General features: G+C 39.8%; 1 long non-coding RNA gene across 1 annotated transcript; it reads right to left on the bottom strand.

The window, feature by feature from the left end:
• Window positions 1-16,138: 16,138 nt before the first annotated feature.
• On the bottom strand, window positions 16,139-18,103 carry LOC145062343 (uncharacterized). The gene is made up of 3 exons (XR_013687535.1): window positions 17,721-18,103; window positions 16,777-16,830; window positions 16,139-16,351 (listed from the first exon to the last, which is right to left on the bottom strand). It is a non-coding gene; the product is annotated as an uncharacterized LOC145062343 (long non-coding RNA).
• Between the last annotated feature and the right edge of the window lie 413 nt (window positions 18,104-18,516).

Below are 18,516 nucleotides of genomic sequence, written 5' to 3'. Positions count from 1 at the left end.
CAACTCATATATCATCGTTTAAAGATTATACAATATGATCGTCTCAAAATTACTCATGATAAATTCCATGAAGTAATTCTATGATCATGGGTTAATCCAATACTTAAATACCCATTTCAAAAGTACTCATGAATGTTGCAGCAACCCATTGCTATGTCTAAACCCTTAGACAATCTACAACTCAATTCTTGACAGCCTTAATTCACTAATTACTCCTGAAAGTATGAATGACTATTAATATTTTGAACAATCTAATTATTTGGGAAGTAAAACATTCAAAACGAAACACAATGATAAACAATTGACCTAAGATAGTAACCAATTCTTATTAATAAATCTCCATTACTTATTCATTAAATGTCAATTGCATTTATTTGTTATAAGTTTCTAAATATCTATCTAATCACTAAAACTAATATTATCATTCACACCAATTCTATTTGCATGTTGAATGTGCGTAACCCTACTCAGACCCTTAGTGAGGGGGTCAGTAGGATTTTCTTCAGATGATACCCTATTTACGAATAGCTGTCCTTTTTCTACTTAATGTCTGATAAAGTGGTATTTTATGTCGATATATCTAGATCTGCCATGATCTCTTGGTTCCTTTGTTAAGACAACCGCTCATTTATTATCATAGAAAATCTCTGTCAGCTCCTTTATGGCCGGCACAACTCCAAGGTCTCCAATGAAGTTCTTCAACCATATAACTTCCTCTGATGCTTTGCTTGTTGTATTGTACTCTGATCCACAGGTAGAATCAGCCAACGTTTCCTGCTTGGAACTTTCCCAAGTTACTGCTCCTCCATTAAGGGTAAGCACCTAGACATATTGAGAATGAAAGTTGTCACTATCTGTCTGAAAGATGGCGTCACTGTAGCCAGTAACTCTCAATTCATCACTGCCACCAAGCACAAGGACCCAGTCTTAAGTTCTTCACAGATACATAAGAATGTTCTTGACAGCTATCCAATGAGCTTTACCCAGATTTTCCCTGATATCGACTAACCACGCTCAAATCAAAAGCCCCATCAGGGCAAATACATGTCATAGCATACATTATCGATCCAATGGTGGAAGCATATGGAACTCGACTCATTTCTGCTATCTTTGCATCAGTACTCGGACTCTGAGTCTTACTCAGTTTGGTATTACTCTGGATAGGTAACTCCCCTTTCATGGAATTCTCCATGCTAAAACACTTTATCACCTTATCCAAATATGTATTTTGACAAAGTCCAATTAGTCTTTTACTCTTGTTTCTCAAAATCCTTATTCCCAAAATATAATCAGTCTCTCCCAGATCCTTCATAGCGAAACACTTTACAATCCATGACTTAACTTCCAACAAGGATGGAATGTTGTTTCCTATAAGGAGTATGTGATCAACATACAACACTAGGAAGGTTATTATACTCCCACTGGCTTTGACATATACACAAGATTCATCTTCACTTTTGGAGAAACCAAAGTCTTTGACATTCTCGTCTATGAAAAGATTCCATCTGCAAGAAGCTTTTTCAATCCATAGATTGATTTCTCAATCATACACACTCTATTGGCTACTTAGCATCCACAAAAACCTCTGGCTTACACATGTAAACATCCTCAGTCAGCTTTCCAATAAGGATAGCGGTTTTGACTTCCATCTACCAAATTTCATAGTCATGAAACGCAGCTATGGCCAACATTACCCTAATAGATTTTAATATTAGCTACTGGTGAGATGGTCTCATCATAGTTAACCCCCGGGGTTTGAGTAAAGCCTTTTGCAACCAGTAGAGCGTTGATGGGAACCTGCGAGATACACTAAAAATTAATTATCTAGAACTGTGGCTCAACATTTCCTTGATGTATGAACTCATGTCCTTAAATTCGGTATTGATAAGGCAACTGGGGGTTCTGATAAAGTAGGTATGTAGGAAATTATTTTCTTGCCTTCTATCTTTCAGTCAAATGTTGCTTCCTCTGCGCGATTGGAAGAGATCCGACCTGGATTGCAACATATGCAACTCTATTTCTACGCTCCTCCTTATCTATGGAATTCTTTCTATCTGTCAGTCAAATGTTGTCTCCGACCTGGAACACAACATATGCAACATTCTACCTCTCAATCCTTCTATCCTAGTTAGCAATATATTGCCCCCTCTGCGTGATTGAAAGCGATTCCGACCTGGGACACAACATATGCACCTATTTCTAAATCTGACTTCCTCCTTAATGATTTTCTACTCACCTAAAGTAAGGGGTTCTTTGGAAGTTCTTTATTATCGGAGTATATCGGGAAATGGGAAACATGTTCTAGTACATCTAAAATTGAACCATTTAATAGGTTATCTGTAGATCTTGCTGCCTAATTTTAGTGGACAACAATATCCTTGGTCGTCATCAGCTAAATGTCCATTTAGGAATATATATCAGAATGAATTGTCACTTATAATATGTCTAAATTGTCAACATCCTTTGTGTTTAAGTGGACCACAATATCGGTGATTGACCAGATCTAGACATGCAGGCATGTGCTGTTAAACGATATTGGATTGCTTGACAACTTTGATCCCAAATATTTTTGTTTTTGTTAAATTTTTTCATAGTATTCCTCTATGCAAAATTTTAGGTGCAGAATTAAAAATATCAAAAATCAAACAAAAATTAGAAAATTCTAACATCAAACAAAATCAGAAAATTATAAATCTGGGTTCTGATAAAGTAGGTCTGTAGGAAATTATTTTCTTGCTTTCTATCTGTCAGTCATATGTTGCTTCCTCTACGCGATTGGAAGAGATCCGACCTGGATTGCAACATATGCAACACTATTTCTACGCACCTCCTTATCTATGAAATTCATTCTATCTGTTAGTCATATGTTGTCTCCTCTGCGTGATTGAAATGATCCGACCTGGAACACATCATATGCAACATTCTATGTAACATCCTAAATTTCAGGTAAAGCTATTATAACCTTCCATTTTGTCAATTAGTCAAAAGTCGTCCCTTGAAATACTTCTTGTAGCAAATGAGTAGGCTGGGCGTACTAGGGAGTACGTTGCGCGTACTGATGCGCTTAATTTGGACGCGGACTCGCCTGGGTACGCTGGGCGTACCCAGGGTTACGCTCGGCGTAATGGGTCCAGATCCAAACCCTAATATTTGACTTGTGCACTATATAATGGATGCTAAGGCTCATTTCTTAGCCTCCATATCAGTGAGTAAAACCCTAATAGAGCCTCCCAATCGTCCTTTGCTTGAGAGTGAGTATTTTGGAGCTAAAAGTGCCTTGGTGTGTTAGTGAAGAAGAAGGAAAGGAGCTTGTGGAGGCTAGAGCTTGAAGTGTAAGTTTGGATCTGAGATCTACAGAGGAAGGAGCTGCTTTTGGAGGTATAAAGTTCAAAACATTCCTCTTTATTTGGTTAGATGATTTCATGGACCATTTTAGGGTTAAAAGTCCCAAAGGTGGAGACTTTATGAGTGTAATGTGCTCCATGGACCTAGATCTGTCCCATTTTAGTGGTATTTGTGTTATAAATCCATAAAGTTTCCATCTTGGTCGTGGATATGAGGTCTTGCTTGAGTATTGAGCTTGCTAGTGTTAGGAAGTGGAGTATTATGGGTGTTAGTGACTTGTCCAGCCATGCAAAGGCTTAAAGTCACCGACTTTATGGATTAAGAGGGTTATAAATGTTCAGATCTAGAAGTTGGACGTGGGTCTTAACTGATTAAGACCCCAAAATTCTTAGAGTCTGAAACTGGGAGTTACGTTGGGCATAATCCCAGTACACGCGGCGTAAGGGGTCGCGCACCCCATTTTATGTGAAGGCACCGGGTACACCCAGCGTACATGTGTGGTACGCGCAGCGTAACTCGGGGAGTTGACTTTTGTTGACTTTTAGGGTTTGGTCAACTTTAGGGTCTTTGAGCCATGAGAGAGGGTAAAATGGTCTTTTACCCTTCTAAGATTACTAAGAGGAGGAATAGTCTAGCCTTGAGAGATGTATTGATTTAGAGTGTTTATTTAATATGATTAGGCGGAGGCTAGACCCGATTTTATAGAGTTCGAGCTTTACCGAGTTACCCAAGGTGAGTCTTCTCACTATACTTTACCTAGAGTGGTAATTAGAGTTATGTGACAGAGTATTTTGTATGCCTTTGCATGATGTGATTTCTATGTGCTTTATGTTATGTATGTTACAGAGTTTACAGAGTTAGGACCGGAAGGTCCACAGGGTTACGACCGGAGGGCCCATGGAATTATGGGACTGGAGGGTCCTACTAAGACACATTGACCAGAGGGTCAAACAGAGTTATAGCCTCGAGTGGCTAATATGTGTTGTGTGTGGTATTTTGGGGAACTCACTAAGCATTTATGCTTACAGTGTTGTGTTATGTATTTCTGGTACCAGTGAGGATCGCGGGAAGGCGTCAACTTGATCAGTACACGCGCCAGGAGTTTTTTTATATTTTGATCTTAGGATGTGATGTAAGGATTTGACTATGTGATACAATGGTGTTTTTATAACAATTATGAATGAAAATGTGTTTTATAAAATGTGAAAAATTATTTGAAAATTTGGGTGTTACAAGTTGGTTTCAGAGCCTTGGTTTGAGGGATTCGGGTACACCTTCGGGCGCATCTGAACTCAAACTGACGATTTGGGAGATTTTCAAAATAAAATTTACAAAATTTTCTCAAGAGTAAAAAGTTTTTGAAAGAGCAGAGCAGAGCAGTGTGTACGATCAGCCAGCGCCCGAACGGTGATTTCCCAAAATACCCTTACATTATGAGTTATGAGATATGTTATGATATGATATTCATGCTAGAGTAAGTTAGGTATCCTTATTAGGACTAGAGTGGCCTGATTTGTGATGCCTTAGCCTAGGGATTTTGCTGCTAGGAGATGCTTGAGAGTGAATAGATAGCAGCGAGGAGCTTATGAGAGATTTGCTAAAGAGTAGACTATCCATAGAGAAAGAGAGAGAGAGTAGAGTACTTGGGATTTGGAATCCAAGGAGGAAGACTTGGGGTGAATATTGATGCGGTGTGGACGGTAGTATTGGACCCGTACTATCGAAGGCACCGGATCAATGCACAGCCCAAGTAAGAATCCTTAGGGTACCAGGGATAAAGTAGGACTGGGATATCGAGTGTGTGTACACTCGAGCGAGTCTCTAATATCTTGTGTTGTATTTCAGAGAGACATCATGGTGGGGACACACCACAGGCCAGGGACTAGTGAGGGGGTGAGAGCGATGAGGAGCTCCGCTAGATGATTCATGATGCGGTGGTTGCTACCATCCGCACTGAGATTCCATAAATGTTCTGGTCTATCAAGACCACCCTGATCGAGACATTTGATGAGCGTTATGTTGCTCTTACTGATGTTGCTGTTGCTGCAGCCACTGCGGCCGTTGCTACTGCCAGGCCGCAGGGAGGTGACGCGTTGCTGTACTGGGAGTTTAGCAACACGAAGCCACCAGAGTTTGATGGGACTCAGGATCCGACAGATGCGATGAGGTGGATCTCTGACATTGAGGGGTGCTTTTACACATGTTCATGTCCGGAGCATCTGAGGGTTCGGTTCGCGCTGAACCAGCTTCGCTTGGGGGTGAAGGATTGGTGGAAGTTTGTGACAGCGCATTATTCTTCTGCAGAGCTTGCTGCGGTGACCTGGGAGAGGTTCACCGCTATGTTTCGTGATGAGTACGTTCCCCCATTGGAAAGGGAGCGTTTGGCCCAGGAGTTCTTGACCCTCAAGCAGGGTACAGAGTGTGTTACTGTGATCATCAGGATGTTTCATGAGAGGACGATGTTCTGCCCTAAGCACGTGTCTTCTGAGCAAGCATGTATGAGCCGATATTTGAGCATTTTGAGGAGAGACATCCACGAGTTCATGGCGAAATAGACATACCGTACATTTTCCGAGCTTCAAGTAAATGCTTGGAAGAGGCAGATTGAGCTAGAGACTCAGACCAGGGAGGAGGCAGAGTCTCAGGGGAGGGATCAGCGACCAGCTAAGTCCCAGCCTACTGCCAAGCAGGCTAAGCCCGCCGATTCGAGATCAGGGAACCAGAAGGGCCGCACTTTTGGCAAGTGCGGCAAGAGTCATGAGGGGGTGTGCAGAGCAGGGTATTGCTACAAGTGTGGCAAGGAGGGGCATATGGCCAAGATTGCCCCCAAGGAGTTTGCAGTTTGTTTTCACTGCAACCAGAGTGGACACCGGAAGGCCGAGTGTCCGCAGTTGCGAGGATCAGCTCAGGGAACTTCTCAGGGGTCTGTCCCTGCTGCCGTTCGAGCTACATAGAGTCGGTCAGTGAAGGCCGAGGCGCCGAAGGCTCACGGGAGAGCCTTCCAGTTGACAGCGGAGGAGGTCCGTGCAGCACCCGATGTTGTGGCTGGTATGTATTCTTCCTTATGTTTATTCTGAGTTTGTGGTGTTATGCTTATATTTTGATATGCTTAGGTACATTTCTTGTGTGTTCTGTGCCTTCTTTGGTGTTATTTGACTCGGGTGCGAGTCGGTCTTTTGTATCGTTAGCCTTTAGTCAGCACATCAGTATTTATCGTGAGGAGTTGAGTCGACCTTTGCGAGTTTCCATAGTTGACGAGAGAGTAGTGTATACCACTAATGTGATTCGAGGATGTGTACCCGAGATATTCGACGTTGAGTTTCCGATTGATTTGGTCTCGATTGATATGGGAGATGTCTGTGTCATCGTGGGTATGGACTGGTTGAGCAGATTTGGAGCGGTTATCGACTGTGAGCAACAGCTGGTGACCATACGAGACCCTAGTGGGGGATTTCTTACGGTTTATGGCGAGGCTACCCACTCTGGGTCGGTGTTTTGTTCAGTCGCGAGACCGAGGCAGAGTCTACAGCAGGGCTGTAGTGGGTATGTGGCTTATGTGATGGATACGAGGGTAGGTGTAGAGAGAACAAGGTCGGTCGATGAGGTCTTGATAGTGCGTGAGTTCCTGGATGTTTTCCCCGAGGAGTTATCGGGTGTGCCTCCCGAGAGGCAGGTGGAGTTCCGTATCGATTTGGTTCTGGGGGCAGCGCCTATCGCCAAGGCGCCCTATCGCCTTACACCTTCAAAGATGCAGGAGTTATCCTCGCAGCTTCAGGAGCTGCTGGGAAAGGGGTTTATACGGCCGAGTAGCTCACCGTGGGGAGCAACGATCCTTTTTGTCAAGAAAAAGGATGGTTCACACCGGATGTGCATTGAATACCGGGAGTTGAACAAGCTGACGGTCAAGAACCGTTACCCCTTACCAAGGATTGACGATTTGTTCGATCATTTGTAGGGAGCGTCTTGGTTCTCCAAGATTTATTTGAGGTCGGGATATCATCAGATGAGGGTGCGTGATGAGGATATCCAGAAGACAGCAGTCATGACTCGTTACGGGCATTACGAGTTTGTGGTGATGCCTTTCGGGCTCACCAATGCACTGGCGGCGTTCATGGATCTCATGAACAGGGTGTGCAGACCGATGTTGGATCGTTCGGTGATTGTGTTCATTGATGATATATTGGTGTATTCGAGGTCTAGAGAGCAGCATGAGTAGCATTTGAGGGAGATCCTCGGAGTCCTGAGATCGGAGAGGCTTTATGCCCAATTCTCCAAGTGTGATTTCTGGTTACCGGAGGTCCAGTTTCTAGGGCATCTCGTCAACCAAAATGGGATATTGGTCGATCCGGCCAAGATTGAGGCGGTGATGATTTGGGAGGTACCAAGATTCCCTTCAGAGATCAGGAGTTTCCTGGGGTTGGCCGGATATTATAGAAGATTCATTCAGGATTTCTCCAGGATTGCGGTTCCTCTCACCAGGCTGACCCGGAAGGGCGTGGCTTTCAGTTGGGGCTCGGAGCAGCAGGCCTCATTCGAGACACTTCGCCAGAGATTGTGAAAAGCCCCAGTGTTGACCCTTCCGGAGGGAATGGAGGACTTTGTGGTATATTGTGACGCGTCGATATCGAGACTGGGTGCGGTGCTGATGCAGAGGGGGCATGTGATAGCATACGCATCGAGGCAGCTGAAGCCTCATGAGACGAGGTATCCTACGCACGATCTGGAGTTGGGGGCTGTGGTGTTCGCCCTCAAGATCTGGCATCACTATTTGTATGGGGTTCGGTGTACCATATACATAGACCACAAGAGCTTGAAGTATCTGATGGATCAGCCCAACCTGAACATGCGTCGGAGGAGATTGTTGGACGTGGTAAAGGATTATAAGTGTGAGATCTTGTACCACCCGGGCAAGGCTAACGTGGTAGCCGATGCTTTGATTCGCAGGGCAGAGAGTTCCCCTTTGCGAGATGTATGTATGAGGTTGACAGTGATGAATCCGGTATTGGACACCATTTGGGAGGCCCAGGTGGAGGCCATGAGACCGGAGAACCGCAAGCGAGAGCGGGTGATTGGGCAGATATCAGAGTTCATTGCCGATAGTCGGGGGCTTATGACCTTCCAGGGCCGGATTTGGGTGCCATTTGAGGGTGGGATACGTGCTATTTTGATGGAGGAGGCGCACAGGTCGAGGTTTTCGATCCATCCCGGGGCCACTAAGATGTATTTGGACCTGAAAAGAGATTATTGGTGGCCCTGTATGAAGAGGGATGTGGCTTGGTTTATAGAGAGGTGCTTGACCTGTCGAAAGGTTAAGGTTGAGCACCAATGTCCGCATGGCAAGTTGCAGCCGCTTGAGGTTCCCCTGTGGAAGTGGGAACAGATTTCCATGGATTTTATCACCAAATTGTCGAGGACTGCGAGAGGCGTCGATGCAATTTGGGTGATCGTCGACCGGCAAACGACGCTCATTTTCTTGCTATCAGTGAGAGCTCTTCCGCAGAGAGGTTGGCAGAAGTGTATGTGAGAGAGGTGGTATCGCGGCATGGTGTGCCGATCTCGATTGTGTCGGATCGAGATGTGCGTTTCACTTCCAGGTTTTGGAAGAAGTTCCATGAGGAGTTGGGTACTAGGTAGCAGTTCACTACCGCTTACCACCCACAGACGGACGGACAGAGTGAGCGGACGATTCAGACGATCGAGGACATGCTTTGAGCATGTGTGTTGGACTTCGAAGGGAGTTAGGACACGTATCTGCCTTTAGCTGAGTTTTCTTATAACAACAGCCACCATTCGAGAATTGGTATGCATCCCTTTGAGTTATTGTATGGGAGGAGGTGTCGGACTCCCATTTGTTGGGGAGAGGTAGGGCAGCGAGTGATGGGCAGCACTGAGATAGTGCTTCAGAAGACATAGCAGATACAGCAGGTTAGACAGAGATTGCTGACGGCCCAGAGTTGCCAGAAGAGTTACACGGATAGGCGTCGATCCGAGCTCAAATTCCAGGTTGGAGATTTTGTACTCCTGAAAGTGTCTCCTTGGAAAGGAGTGATCCGATTCAGGAAAAGGGCCAAGTTGGGGCCCCGGTATATTGGACCGTTCAGGGTTATTGCGAGGGTGGGCAGGGTAGCATATCGATTGGAGCTACCTGTGGAATTGAGCCAGATACATGATACCTTCCACATGTCTCAGCTAAGGAAGTGTATAGTCGACAAGTCGGCAGTGGTACCATTGGAGGATATCCAGGTGGACGCGGGTCTGAATTATGTTGAGAGACCGATCGCGATCTTGGCCAGGAAGGTCAAGGTTCTGAGGAACATGGAGGTGTCACTGGTTCAGGTCCAATGGCAGCACCGAAAGGGATCCAAGCTGACTTGGGAGTCGGAGTCAGAGATGTTGGAGCAGCATCCAGGGTTGTTTTCGGCATGAGACTTCGAGGGCGAAGTCTGGTTCTAGTGGGGGAGAATTGTAACATCCCGAATATCAGGTAAAGCTATTATACCCTTCCATTTTGTCGAGTTGTCAAAAGTGGTCCCTTGAAAGAGTTCTTATAGCAAATGAGTACGATGGGTGTACTAGGGAGTACGTTGTGCGTACTTATGCGCTTAATTTGGACGCGAACTCGCCTGGGTACACTAGGCGTACCCAGGGTTACGCTGGGCTTAATGGGTCCAGATGCAAACCCTAATATTTGACTTGTGCACTATATAATGGATGCTAAGGCTCATTTCTTAGCCTCCATATCAGTGAGTAAAACCCTAATAGAGCCTCCCAATCGTCCTTTGCTTGAGAGTGAGTATTTTGGAGCTAAAAGTGCCTTGGTGTGTTAGTGAAGAAGAAGGAAAGGAGCTTGTGGAGGCTAGAGCTTGAAGTGTAAGTTTGGATTTGAGATCTACAGAGGAAGGAGCTGCTTTTGGAGGTATAAAGTTCAAAACATTCCTCTTTATTTGGTTAGATGATTTCATGGACCATTTTAGGGTTAAAAGTCCCAAAGGTGGAGACTTTATGAGTGTAATGTGCTCCATGGACCTAGATCTGTCCCATTTTAGTGGTATTTGTGTTATAAATCCATAAAGTTTCCATCTTGGTCGTGGATATGAGGTCTTGCTTGAGTATTGAGCCTGCTAGTGTTAGGAAGTGGAGTATTATGGGTGTTAGTGACTTGTCCAGCCATGCAAAGGCTTAAAGTCACCGACTTTATGGATTAAGAGGGTTATAAATGTTCAGATCTAGAAGTTGGACGTGGGTCTTAACTGATTAAGACCCCAAAATTCTTAGAGTCTGAAACTGGGAGTTACGTTGGGCATAATCCCAGTACACGCGGCGTAAGGGGTCGCGCACCCCATTTTATGTGAAGGCACCGGGTACACCCAGCGTACATGTGTGGTACGCGCAGCGTAACTCGGGGAGTTGACTTTTGTTGACTTTTAGGGTTTGGTCAACTTTAGGGTCTTTGAGCCATGAGAGAGGGTAAAATGGTCTTTTACCCTTCTAAGAGTACTAAGAGGAGGAATAGTCTAGCCTTGAGAGATGTATTGATTTAGAGTGTTTATTTCATATGATTAGGCGGAGGCTAGACCCGATTTTACAGAGTTCGAGCTTTACCGAGTTACCCGAGGTGAGTCTTCTCACTATACTTTACCTAGAGTGGTAATTAGAGTTATGTGTCAAAGTATTTTGTATGCCTTTTCATGATGTGATTTCTATGTGCTTTATGCTATGTATGTTACAGAGTTACAGAGTTAGGACCGGAAGGTCCACAAAGTTAGGGCCAGAGGGCCCACAAAGTTATGGGACTGGAGGGTCCTATTGAGACACATTGACCAGAGGCTCAAACAGAGTTATAGCCTCGAGTGGCTAATATGTGTTGTGTGTGGTATTTTGGGGAACTCACTAAGCATTTATGCTTACAGTGTTGTGTTATGTGTTTCAGGTACCAGTGAGGATTGCGGGAAGGCGCCGGCTTGATCAGTATACACACGAGAATTTTTTTATATTTTGATCTTGGGATGTGATGTTATGATTTGACTATGTGATACAATGGTGTTTTTATAACAATTATGAATGAAAATGTGTTTTATAAAATGTGAAAAGTTATTTGAAAATTTGGGTGTTACATTCTACCTCTCAATCCCTCTATCCTAGTTAGCCATTATGAATGAAAATGGTGTTTTTATAACAATTATGTGATACAAATGTGTTTTATAAAATGTGAATAATTATTTGAAAATTTGGGTGTTACATTCTACCTCTCAATCCCTCTATCCTAGTTAGCCATATATTGTCCCCTCTACGTGATTGAAAGAGCTTCCGACCTGGGACACAACATATGCACCTATTTCTAAATCTGACTTCCTCCTTAATGATTGTCTACTCACCTAAAGTAAGGGGTTCTTTGGAAGTTCTTGATTATCGGGGTATATTGGGAAGTGGGAAACATGTTCTAGTACATCTAAAATTGAACCATTTAATAGGTTATCTGTAGATCTTGCTGCCTAATTTAAGTGGACAACAATATCCTTGGTCGTCATCAGCTAAATGTCCATTTAGGAATATATATATATATATATATATATATATATATATATATATATATATCACAATGAATTGTCACTTATAATCTTTCTAAATTTTCAACATCCTTTGTGTTTAAGTTGACCACAATATCGGTGATTGACCATATCTAGACATGCAGGCATGTGCTGTTAAACGATATTGGATTGCTTGACAACTTTGATCCCAAATATTTTTGTTTTTGTTAAATTTGTTCATGGTTTTCCTCTATGCAAAAATTTAGGGGGAGAATTAAAAATATCAAAAATTAAACAAAAATCAGAAAATTCTAACATCAAACAAAATCAGAAAATTTAAAATTTAAAAATAGTGTTATTTCTGTTTTTATTTTTTGTTCAGAAAATCAAAAATCTAAAAATATTTTTGTTTCTGTTTTTATTTGTCCAGAAAATATGAAAAATCCAAAAATATTGTGTGCTAAGTTTTCTTTTAGTTTTTTTGTTTTGTCTTGAAAAGTTAATTCAGATGTATATGAGACTCATGGAGACTAAATCGAAAATTTCTGAGCCAAGGCTTCATCCGTGAGCATCGAATAATTCTTATTCGAAGGAGCAAGAAATGAAGATTATTCTTTCAACATTCAGTCCTTCAACCCCTGAATCAAAGTGAAGCTGACTTGAAGATTTTGTGTCAGGTTGCATTGAAGCATCCTCAATCAATTTGCTGCTATATTGTTCCTACTAAAGTGATCCAGATGTTTCGTTCTCTATTCTCTTTAAAGATTCTCAAGCTGAAAGCGCTATCTTTCAAGAATCTTATCAAGAAGCCTCCTCACCCAACATATGTTCAAAGCCAAATCCTGAAGAAAAGCCCAACTGCTCAAGATGAAGTTATTCATTGAAGATTCATCAAGTTTCATCTCGAAGTTGTGAAGAATTTGAAGATTAATGTTGAAGCCAAGCTCCAGATGAAGTTTAACAAGAAAAGCCAGCTACTTTTTAGGGGGAGTTTGTTGGGTCAATTAGAAAAGAAGGCTATAAACCAAGGTGGAGATTGTTGGGTCAAAAATATGGTTTATACTTTACTTTTCTAGGAAAATTTATTTTTGTGTCTTGGACCGTAAACAACTTGGTGTTTGCGGCCATATACGTGTTTACGGTTGTGTTTACGGCCGTGAACAGGTTTACGGCCGTAAACCCATTCACGACCCATATCTACTATATATAGGGTGAGGAGTGTGTAATGGTAGTAGGGATTAGGAGCTTAAGTGTGTGAAATCCAAGGTGTTTTAGAGAGAGAAAGTTAGAGAGAAGAATAGTGTGTGAGAGAGAATCTATGTGTATGGAGCATCATTCTATTCATTGAATACATCATAGATTCAAGTTATTTTTCTTCTCCTTCTTCTTCATTTGATCTGGCATCATCCGTTTGATTAGGATTCCGCACCATCAAACGGATCTTATTGATACACAAGCAGATTAGGGACTTGCAGGTTTGGAACTAATGTATTCAAAAGTGAAACTTTACAAATTATAAAACATGAGGGCAAGTTTTGAACTATTCAAAAAAATTTGGTATCCATAACTTATTAGTTTAATAAACGTTTTATGAAAAGGTGTTTGACATTCCATAACTTGAGGACAAGTTATGGAGTTCATAAAAACATTTATGTAAAAAACTCTTCAAGTTCCATAACTTGAGGACAAGTCATGGAAGACTTAAAACCATTTTATTATGACATTTAAAAGTTAGGCATTTCACTTTCCATAACTTGAGGACAAGTTATGGATTTCACCAAAAACAATTAGATCAAAAATTACAACTAACAAAATCAAACAATTTGCTTATGATTTAATTAAACTTATAAGTTAAGATAATTCATATCAAACAAATTTCAAGAAATTAATCTAACCATATAAAATAATACAATCTTGAAACTTTGACAATTATCTTTTATTTGGATGAGAATCATCATTACCATATCAACAAAATCAGATTTTATGAACTAAACATTTTATGGTAATGATTTTAATCCAAAACAGGCCAAAAAACTCGAAATTTTGCTATCTGGACTGCCAACTCGTCGAGCCCCATACTGGACTCGATGAGCCCAAGGAAAAAAGCTTGCTACTCGGCGAGTCACCCAGTGGACTCGGTGAGTTCACTAGGCTAAAATTTCTATTTTTTCACTTTGAAAACTTATAAAACATCAAGTATAATGGAAAACAACCCTAGGCTCTGATACCACTGATGGGTTTTCGTATAATACAACATCCTATGGTGCACATACAACCGTAAATGCTTTGGATCTATGTTCTCTCTAATCATACATGCAATATTGTTTCGAAAGCATTGAGACTACAACTAGCATGCACTTGACATAAACAACATAGAAATGAGTTATAGAATTGCCTCTTTGTTGTAGCTTGTAGTTTTGGCCTTTAAGAACGTAGCACCAATAGTGTGAATGCCTCAAATGGAATCAAAACACACCTAGGACAAAGGATGAATCTTGAGAGAGTATGGTGCACACAAATCTGTTATGGCTCTCTAGGAGCACTAGTGCCAATCTCACCAACCAAGGGGCTTCTTATATAGTGTGGCAAAACTAGGGTTACACCATGTAAACCCTAATGCGCATCCTTAAGCTCCATGGGTTGAAACCTCCATGGACTATCCATGGGTTGTCACATTGGTTTAGCCCAACCTAAGGAATTATGGATAATTGACCCACATTATAAGAATCAATGATTTACACAATCCATCCCCATATATTTAATTAGTCTCTTTTGATCAGAAAGATATTTCCAAATTAATTATTGATCAATACTAATTAAATCATATGATTCCATATTAATATATTAGAACTTATAATATATTAATAAATCATAAATAACCTCTTCTCAAAAGTCCATCCTATCAAATTGTCCTGGTGATATGCAACCCAAATGGACCATGCTATTCTCGGGTCAAGTACATACCAATTATAGTTATGGACTTAGACACTAATCCAACAACCTCTACACTCCTCTCTCTCTCTCTCTCACTCACTCATTATTTCTCCTTTATGCAAAATCCTGAGGTCAGATTTTGCAAGTCAATGTGAGAGAGAAAAACGGATCTTAGAAACATTTTCTGTGGGAGATATTTTTCTAGTTCATTTTTCATATGTTAACCAACATTTCTGGAGTTTTGTGGCCGATTTTAATGAATTATATCTCCAAAGAGATGACGAGAGAGATAGCTTATCCAGAAAGATAGAACCTCGCTTTCTTTCCCTCTTCTCTCTAAAAACACTCCACCACTTCTCTCTTATTCGTAGAATCATTTACCTCTCAAAAGTCACTCAAATTCAGCCACATCCACGAAATTCTCAGCCATATTTTTATCATTTTTGAGGCATTTGAAGTGTTCTTGAATTTCAAAATCGAAGTCAATGTAAGATATTTCACTCTCTCCTTCATTCTTTACATTTTGGTACTAGGTTCAACTTATTTTCTCTCCATTTTCGGATTTCACACCCCTCCCATGGCTAGAACTTTTTTCCTTCGTCTTTGTGTTTGTAGATTTCCAACAAAAGCACATTGCATGTGTTAGAAATGTCGAAAATTCGAGATCAAACCTATGCTAAGAGTGAAAAGAAGCAGGCATGTTCTTATGACTTCAAAATCGAGTTCTACATATTCTTCTTATTTACTTTTGTGTTTTCATATGAAAAACCCATTTCTAGTACATCTTGGATGTGTATTCACTCCTAAATGTGATAGAAATCAGAATTGTGGTGCAAATCCTAGTGTAAGATTTGGTTCTAAGGAGTTCTTTAGAACAAGAACGAAACACTCATTTTTGGGGTCTTGGATAAACCTAAATCTATGGATTTGATTCTTGCACATAAAAGTCATTTTTCTTCTATAAACACTAGTTTATGGTTATTCAATTTCGACCATAAAGGTTATGCATATTGTTCTTGTGAACATATGACCCAAATGGGCACTTTAATCAACCAAAAATAACATGCATTATGTCAGAAACAATTGTTCGGCTTTGAACATCCATATCTCACTCATTTCTTGACCGTATGACAATATTTGTTTTCTAATACCTATTTCTCTTAGATAAATTTCGAACCCAAGTAGTCTCACTATAAAACATTAAGAATTCGATTTTTACAAAACGGTTGCGCAAACAAAAAAATATTTTAATAAATTAGGTCCGATTTTTTTTATTAATGATAATATAAAATAATAATAAGATAACTAAGATAATAAATGAAAACACAATATCTTTACATCATTTTAAACTTGTTTAAGAACAACATTCTCAATATAGTTAAAATACAAGCATCTTCTCAAAAGTTTAATAAGTCTAAATGTTGTGCTACTACTTAAACCATAATACTATCAAACTTGATATGTGTTGGGGAAGAAACATGAAACTTCATTGACCTTGAACTTCTTATAATTGCTCCTCTTGTTTATCAAACTTCTGATTTTACCTATCATATTAACCATAATACATCATATAAAAGGATATAGAAATATCACCAATAAACATAACATAAAAAGAAGTGTAGATCTTTTACATGAAATAGAAACAAGACATGCAAATACTAAAAGCCAAAAAAGTGAAACCATTATCTCCAATTCATAATTTAATAATAACAAATCGTTCACATACAAAAAAAATTCATCATTTTTGTAAATTTTTTTATTTGGTGTAGATGAAATTCTTAGTTTGGTCTCCTCTTTTGAACTTGTTATCTTTGCACTTTTGTAGTATAACTAAAAATACCTATAATTTATGTCCTTGCAACATCTATGCTTCAAGCTCATCGAATGAACATGAAAACTATATATAAAAAAACTAAAAACAATTAAAACAATATTCATGGAGTGAAATTTGATGGCAAACAATACAAACCTTTGCCATCATTTTTAGCAAAAGCCTCTGCAGATTTCCTGTTTTGCCTTCCCACTGCCATCAGATATTCAAACATATGAAAATCAAATAAAACAAAAGAAATAGAAAGAAAGACATAATTACCCCTCCTTACAACAAGTTGTCATAAGATCAACATAACCACAACATTCGAGGATGAGTATAAATTCATAATTCGTTGATTTCTTTACATGAATTAGTATTCTAACTAAGAATATACATACATCAGGTGAGCAAATGATCACAACATAAAAAGTAAATAAAATAAAGCATAAACAACATAAATTCAAACAAGTTCCACTACAAAAAATCAACATCATTTCAAACATGTCCCGTTAACAAAGAGTGCATCATTGAACTATTTAGGCCTTTAATAATCAACTAAATTGGAACATTCCAAGCTTATATGTTTGTCAACTGGTATTAGAGCACCTACTAGACAGTCTCTTAGGATATTAGATTTTTTGAATAATTAGTTAACTAAGGGAAGCATATGTAGTATCGGAACCTAAATCAATATTAGAACTGTTGAAATCATATGACATATAACTTCAGAAGCTCAACAAGAAGTAATCAGGAAGCAGTTGATTTATAATCATATGACATATAACCTCAGAATCTCGACACAACTACAATGGCATATAATCAAGTTGATTGATTCCCACAATAAACAATTAACTCAAATATGTTGCTTCATTCTCATATTTAGGATCCAATTTTCAAAAAGAATACCCAAAATTGAACAGTGGTTTGCTTCATAGAACTTGGAAGCCCATCCCAGAAGCTGAAAGATTGAATGGTGCTACCTAATCTATAACATAAATCCTAGATTAAAAAATAATGTAAGAAGCTAGAACTTAAATTCAGAATAAAAGGAGTATCTTATGGAATTATAGGGGATAAAACTTGAAGCAAGAAGCTAGTACCTTGTTATCAGAGGCGTAAACGAGAGTTGAAATAACAAGCTAGTAACTTAAATCACGAGATCTCTACATAAAATCAAAATTGTAAGCATAGTAACAGACCCATATACGCTTGTTTGGTATCAATGAAACTAGAATAATCGAACAGATGGCGGTCGATAGACGGGAAATTGATTCACAGACGCAGATTAGAGTGACAACTTGGTTCAGTCGAACTAGAACAATGGGGAGAATCTGGATGTAGGGGAAGAGATGATGAACAATTGAAAAAATGAAGTTGAATCGTGTATGATTATTGATTGTATTTGTGTTCTTTCTGTTGAGGCTTAGACTACCCCTAGCTCAATAGGAAAAGGGAGGCCTCATTTAGGATTTAACAATTTGGAAAAGGGGAAAAGCGGGAAATGAAATAAAAAAACGGAGGTAGGGAAAGGAGGTAAAGGAAATTTTGGAAAAAAAAATAGTATCTTTTAAAAAGAAAAATAGAATGATATGAGCATTAAATATTAAGTGCCACTAAAGAATATAATATAGTGGCACAAAATAATTGTGTCACCAAAATATTGTGCTTTTAGTCATTTTGTTTGTAGTGGATCTTGCACACCTTACTATTAACATAATACATTGTCTAACTTTGTTTCTGTCTATTTTGCTTCTCTTGGTATCATGTTCGTATACATAAAGACTAAAAGTCTACCCTTTCGTTTTGAGCGATTAATATGTGTATAGTTGTGAGGCATAATTTTGATTTAGTCAGTGTTGATATATTCAATTATGCATTTTACCATATACATCTTGT

This window comes from Lactuca serriola, chromosome 7, assembly GCF_051521515.1.
Source record: "Lactuca serriola cultivar US96UC23 chromosome 7, Lser_US96UC23_V15, whole genome shotgun sequence".
NCBI lineage: Eukaryota > Viridiplantae > Streptophyta > Magnoliopsida > Asterales > Asteraceae > Lactuca > Lactuca serriola.
Note: the sequence above shows the minus strand (reverse complement) of the source record. Positions and strands in the feature narration are given on the sequence as shown.